Source organism: Mastomys coucha, unplaced genomic scaffold, assembly GCF_008632895.1.
Source record: "Mastomys coucha isolate ucsf_1 unplaced genomic scaffold, UCSF_Mcou_1 pScaffold13, whole genome shotgun sequence".
Taxonomy (NCBI): domain Eukaryota; kingdom Metazoa; phylum Chordata; class Mammalia; order Rodentia; family Muridae; genus Mastomys; species Mastomys coucha.
Genome location: NW_022196895.1, coordinates 50,375,460 through 50,382,107, shown reverse-complemented (window position 1 = coordinate 50,382,107; position 6,648 = coordinate 50,375,460). Strand labels below are relative to the sequence as shown.

Below are 6,648 nucleotides of genomic sequence, written 5' to 3'. Positions count from 1 at the left end.
TGTGTGTGTATATATATGTTTGAAAATATCAAAGACAAATTTAATAACAGTTCTTTTAAAGCATTTTAAGTCATTCAAATTCATATTTCATACTTCTCATCAGGGTTAGGGAGTGCAGTGGATCAAAAAGCTTACCATACAAGTCAAGGACCAGAATTTGGACACCCAGCTTCAATATAAATACTAGGCAGACATGGTGGCAAGCTCTATAAAGACTTCACAGTGGGACAGACTGTGTGCTGAGAAGAAATTTCACTTAGCACTCCTACAGTGGGAGATAGTGCTCTTAGCACACACTATTTTTAGGCAAGTACACTAATGTCCAGAGAAGAACACATTACAATTTACTTAAACTCATGTGGATATTAAAGGGCTGAGTGAGAATTCATAAGTGAGTTTCAGATTAAAACTCTGCATGTCCCTCCACAGCATGTCGGTTTAAATAACCCTCTAGTTGTTTACATCTGTTTCACAAACTCAGTTGTTTGTTTTTTTTTTTTAAAGTTAACTAACCATTTTATTAATTCTCTGGAAATTTCATATAATGCATTTTGGTCATATTTAATCACTAACTCCTTCTAGATCCATCCTCCATTATATAAACAACTTTGTGTCTTTATTTATTTAGTTTTTTTTTTTTTAACTCATGGAGTCAAATTTATGTTTCAAATATATGCTTGGGTATGTGGCCAGCCACGGGAGTGTGGTCAGGATATCAATGTCCACAACCTTTAAAAAACAAAACAAAACAAAAGTCCCCTTTTCCTAAGAGCTATCAATTTTCACTAGCTCTTTAGCTAGGGGTAGGAACTCATCTCCCCTTCTCTATGTCACGATTTTGCTTGTCCTGACCTTGCATAGGTCTTGTGCTACCACAACTACTAGAGTTTCTACATGCAACTACCCTGCTGTGTTCTATTGCCCCACAGGCTCTCTGCTGGCAAAACCAGGCGAGAGGGAGAGAGCCCGGTCCAGTTGAGCCTCTGGGACTGAGTGGGATGGTGAGTGTCCCGGCTCGGATCTCCTGCCTCTGGAGAATAACCACGAGCCGGTTTTATTGTATCAATCTTTTCTTTATAAAGGGCTGAGAGGTGGAGTTTTCTGCTAAGATGAGATGATGTAGGGGAAGGGGAAAGTTGATGAAGAGTATGGGGTGACTGAAGGAGCCAACAAAGTTACTCTACATCAGCAGGAGCTAGGCAAAGGCAAGCTTAAGCAGAGTCTTGTTGAGTCATTCCAGTATGGAAGCGACTGAGATGAGCCAGGCTCAGGTTTGTCCTCAAGGCCCAAACCAGAGCCAAATAGGGCCCAAACATTCTATGATGGTTTGTTTATGCTTGGCCCAAGGGGTGGCACTAGTAGAAGGTGTGGCCTTGTTGGAGTAGGTGTGTCACTGTAGGCGTGGGCTTTAAGACCCTCATCCTAGCTGCCTGGAAGTCAGTCTTCCACTAGCAGCCTTCAGATGAAGCTGTTGAACTTTCAACTCCTTCTGAACCATGCTTGCCTAGAAGCTGCCATGCTCCTACCTTGATGATAATGGACTGAACCTCTGAACCCGTAAGCCAGCCCCAATTAAATGCTGTCCTTTGTAAGACTTGCCTTGGTCATGGTGTCTGTTTACAGCAGCTGCCTTTGGAACAAGAGGCAGAAGTCTCAACTCCTCCAGTTCCATGTCTGCCTGGATGTTGCCATGTTCTCACCTTGATGATAATGGACTGAACCTCTGAACCTGTAAGCCAGCCCCAATTAAATGTTGACCTTATAAGAGTTGACTTAGTCATGATATCTGTTCACAACAGAAAAACCCTAAGACATATCCCCCCAAAATGGTTTCCTTATAGTCACTCAGGAGCTCTGCATCTTATAGTCTTATCCCTTCTATGATTATCTCTGAACACTGTTGGGGAGGGAGGAATGTGATCCAGATGTCCTGCTTAGTGCTGAGCAGTCTGCACTCTCATTTTTCTTTTATTTTTGAGATTATAACATCATTACATCATCTTTTCCTTTCCTCCCTCTAAGCCCTCACATATAACCTTCCTTGGTATTTTTCAGATCAATGACCTCTCTTTTCATTAATTGTTACATGTATAGATGTATATATTCTTAGATGCAACCTGGTCAGTCTGTGCCATGTTGCTTGTATGTGTGATTTCAGGGTTGACTAGGTGGTGTTGTGTAAACAATCCATGTGCTCTTCCTTGGGGAAGGCGGTTTCTCCCATGTTGGTAAAAATGTATTGGCATTGCTTCTGACGTTACTAGGGAACACAGAGCAAAGTCTCTGATACTGTGACCCTTACAATCTTTCTACCCCCTCTTCACAATGTTCTCTAAGACTTAGGTGCAGGAGGATTTTGTATGTGTCCACTAGGGCTGTGCCCCACAACTCCATTCTATTACAGTCTCTTTTAAGTCTGCACTTTGATGAGTTGTGAATTTCTGTGTTAAACTCCAACAACTGAAGAGAGAAGCTTCTCTGAGGAAGAATGAGATTCACTAATCTACAAGAAGCGGTCATAATATTATACCAATATTATAGCAGTAGACTCTCTTCTATGGCCTATAATCTGTCTCACCACAGATTCTTGAGGAGGCCTTAAATCCAACCAATCCAAGTGGTTGATTACTACTGTGATGTACCTACCATGCTCACATCAATAGACATCTCTTGTGAGTCTGGTTTTTATTGTAGTTCTCCAGGTTTACAGATGAGTTAAGATTGATAATTACCTTTCTTCTTCAGTAGCATGCACCGTCCCCTTCCTGCACTGTGAAAGCTAGCCACTGAGAGAGACGTTTTTAGGTGCATGTTGGTCTGATTTTGCAGTCTGCTATAACTCAGGTGTGTGTTCATTCCAGCAATAGGGTCTTCCCATCAATTGACAGAGGCAATAGATTATGTTTGCAGATTTATGGAAACTCATTGATCAAAAACAACATAAAAAGATGTAAGCAATTCCTGGCACTGGATTTTTTTTTTTTTTTTTGAGTTAGCTTTTGGTGTCTTAGGAGCATTTTTCAACCTGTAATTGAGTAATTTAATTTTAACTTCTTTTAAAACTTTTTATTGGTTCTTTTTGTGAGTTTCACACCATGCACCTACATCCTGTTCATCTCCCTGTCCCCTCATATTTACCCATCCCTCTTGCAACCTCCCTTATATTCATACACACACACACACACACACACACAAACTTTGTGTATACAAAGCATAAAAAACATCTCATTGTGTACGCTGTATTATGTCATAGTGTGTCCCACAGTGTATCCCTCTGTCCACACATCTTCACTTGCAAATGTTTGTTGCAATGAGTCATTGGTCTGGTTTAAGATCTCTGGCTTCTGTAACGCCATCACTATTGGATGCTCACCAGGACTTCTCCCAGTTATCCTGTTGTTACCCTGTGTCATGGAGATCATGCAGCTTTGGATCAGGAGGACCGGCCCTTTCACATACGTCAAATGTTCACAGATGATATAGATTTTGAGGTGGGCCAATTCAGAGCCCTGGACCTAGGTCATAGCTGAGCTGGTCAGCATACTGGCTCTCCCTTATCTATACCACTAGGGCGAGTTCTTCAGCACATGCTACATTTCTCCTTCTCTCCCATCTGTCCATCATACACTTGCACATTGTGGTTGCTCCTGCTGCAGGCTGGCTAATCACCTGGCAGTCCCTGACTGATATTGATGCATGTCATGGCAGTGGATCAGTGTCTATGGCCTGCCTGTTCTGTGCACCAGAGAGCAGGTCCGTGGGTCTCATTGTGGTCGCAGGTCTTTGTCTGTCTTCCTCATTCCTTGCTGAGCTGTGTGGAGATAGGCAGACCTCTATGTGTCTATGACCCACCTGTGCCATGAGGCAGAGGGAAGGCTTGTGGGCAGCTTCCCCTACCCTCACTGTATGACATGGAAGAATGCAGGTCTCCGTCTGTTCTCCTCCTCCCACACTTTGCTGCCTGGATTTCATTTGATTCTTATGTGTCTTTGGCATAAAACAGGTTGGACCACCAAGCCAGGCATCAAGCTAGAATGAACAAAGAACTGCTGTCTGCTCTGCCCCTGACAGATAGAAGAACAATATCACCAACAAGGTATCTGTTTGCCCATTGCTGGGGGGGGGGCACCATTTTAACTCTTTTAGAATGTACACACATATGTATGTGTGTGTGTATGTGTGTGCGTGTGTATTAGGAAGCTTCTATAGTAGTAGGTTTCCACGTGACTTTTTCAAAATGTCTTTAGCGTTAGCTATCCCTCCAGGGACTCCCTTTTCTACCATGGCCTCCCTCCTCTGCCCCATTTAATCCTTCCTGTTCTATTATTCCCTTCATCCCTTAATACTACTGCGTCACCTGAAACCCCCTCCCCCACAACTCTTTATTAATTTCCTGGCCTCTATGGGTCTTCCAAATGAAACACAGATCTAAGATTCAAAGCCAACATTCACAAAAGAGGGAAAACATGACATTTGTCTTTCTGGATCTGGATTACCTCGTTCATAATAACTCTTGTTTGTTCCATTCATTTGGGTGCAAACTTCATAATTTAACTTTTCTTAACAGCGGCATAATGTTCCATTGTGTAAATGTAACACATTTTTATTATCTGTTCATCAATTGAGGAACATCAAGGTTGTCTCGTTTCTTGGCTGAAAGCTCGATTTTTTCTTTAAACATTCAGGGTTCTATAAAAGTGGAAAGTGATTAAATATAGGTCAAAAAATATGAGCTGAGAATGAATGACCAACTCAGAACTCAAGTTACAAACTCAGCAAACAAACAAACAAACAAACAAAAAAACCAAGCAAGGTTATCAACTGCCTACAGTTTACAGATACTGATGAAGCATTTGATTGTATGACAAAAGCACAAGCTATTGTCACACTGGGTCTGAATGATACTTTTTTTTTTTAACGAATTCTGTGTGAATCATTCGTGACCTCTTTAGAAAGTAAAGATGACCAATAGGCACTCACTTAATTAAATTAAAAATATAAAATCTGCTTTGATCTTCAAAGTATTAGGTAATTTTTCTATAGAATCTTTCTATAACAATATAAAAGTATTATAACAGGTGGCTAAAACCCTCCCATTGTTCCTTCACCACCCCTCCTTCTAGAATTTGGACATGAGATATGAGACATCAAAGCCAGAGATTCTGGTCTGATTCTTGTCACTGCTCTTTAAAATCATCAGACAAAGGCCCTGCTTCCAAGAGGCTCTAGAGAGTAGTCTGCTCAATGGAACACAGTGGTTTTACCACTGAGAAATATCCATTTAGTACCTACGAACTCCATTTGAAATGAGTGCATTATACAAGGAAGGTTCAAATGAGCCTCGGGTATGCCCCATGAACATGCCCCTGGTAACAATGGCTCCCTCGAGGCCCTCAGTCTCTAGGCTGCCCATTCCCACAGCTGCAAGTACATTAATCTAATTGGCCTCTAGAAGAAAGTCTGGCATGTAGTATTCAAAATACAGAAAATAAAAAGAGAATTGTTCCAATGAAGTCATAACACAAAAATACTGTCAATTACTGTTGGTTTCCTGTCAAAAAAGATTTGTAGATAAGCCTACTTAGACAAATTATAAAGCCTCTCAGCTACATATAAGCGGCTAGCCCCACACAATGGATAAAAAATTAGACCGCTATTGGAAGATGTTCTACTGTTGTAGATTTTGTGTGTACTTACACACATTCCTCTTCTGTGGATGAGATTTGATTTTGTTCTTAACGTAGCATGCACTGCTTAAGACAGAGTTATCACATTTGTCATAAAGATGGGTTTTTTTTTTACATTAAAATCTAAAATGATATTTATTAACATGGATGTGTTTGTGTGCGGTGTGGGCATGTATATGTCATGGCATACATGTGGAGGTAAGAGAAAAAAATGTGATAGTCGGTTCTCCTATCTTATTTGAGGTAAGGGCTTTCATTTGTTTCTGCGGCTGTCCTGCTCATGTGAATTTCCATGTGATTCTCCTGGCTCCACCTCTCATATCAAAACAGGAGTCCCAACAGGTGTGTATCACTATCTAGCTTTTTACTTAGGTTCCAGGGATTGACTTGGGTTGTAGGGCTTGCACAGAAAGCATTTTACCTGATAAGCCGTTTCTCTGGCCCCAAGGAACATTTCTAAAAAGATTTATTTTTATTTTTTGTTGTGCTGGTGCTGGGGTGTGTGTGTGTGTGTGTGTGTGTGTGTGTAGTGGGTGTCATACTCCCTGGTACTGGAGTTATAAGCAATTGTGAGCTTGCCAGTGTGAGCTCTGGTAACCAAACCAGGGACCAATCAAAGAGTAGCAAGCACTCCTAACCTCTGTGCCATCTCACCGGCCCCAGAAGAACATTTTACACTCATTAAAAGTAGTAACTTCCATCCTATGTTCATGCCCCAGCCCCTACAAACAAATGCTAATGAATTTTGGAAGTCTTCCCAATGAAATTCAAGGTTTCAAATTCCTTCTCACTCTATACTGCATTAGCTCCTCTTTTAAAGACAGCCATGAAGGTTGACCATCTGTAATTAGAAATCATAAATCCTCTTTCTCTATATTTAGTTGAGTGCAATTAGCACATGTTTCCAATTAAGCTGTGTATTACTTAGCCCAGATTTCTTCAAATAGTTTTTTCTTTTTTT

The 6,648-nt window shown here is 41.0% G+C and overlaps 1 non-coding gene across 1 annotated transcript; it reads right to left on the bottom strand.

Annotated features, from left to right (window-relative positions):
* Positions 1–3,979: 3,979 nt before the first annotated feature.
* LOC116087887 lies at positions 3,980–4,122 on the bottom strand. Its single transcript, XR_004117677.1, has one exon. It is a non-coding gene; the product is annotated as a small nucleolar RNA SNORA48 (small nucleolar RNA).
* Between the last annotated feature and the right edge of the window lie 2,526 nt (positions 4,123–6,648).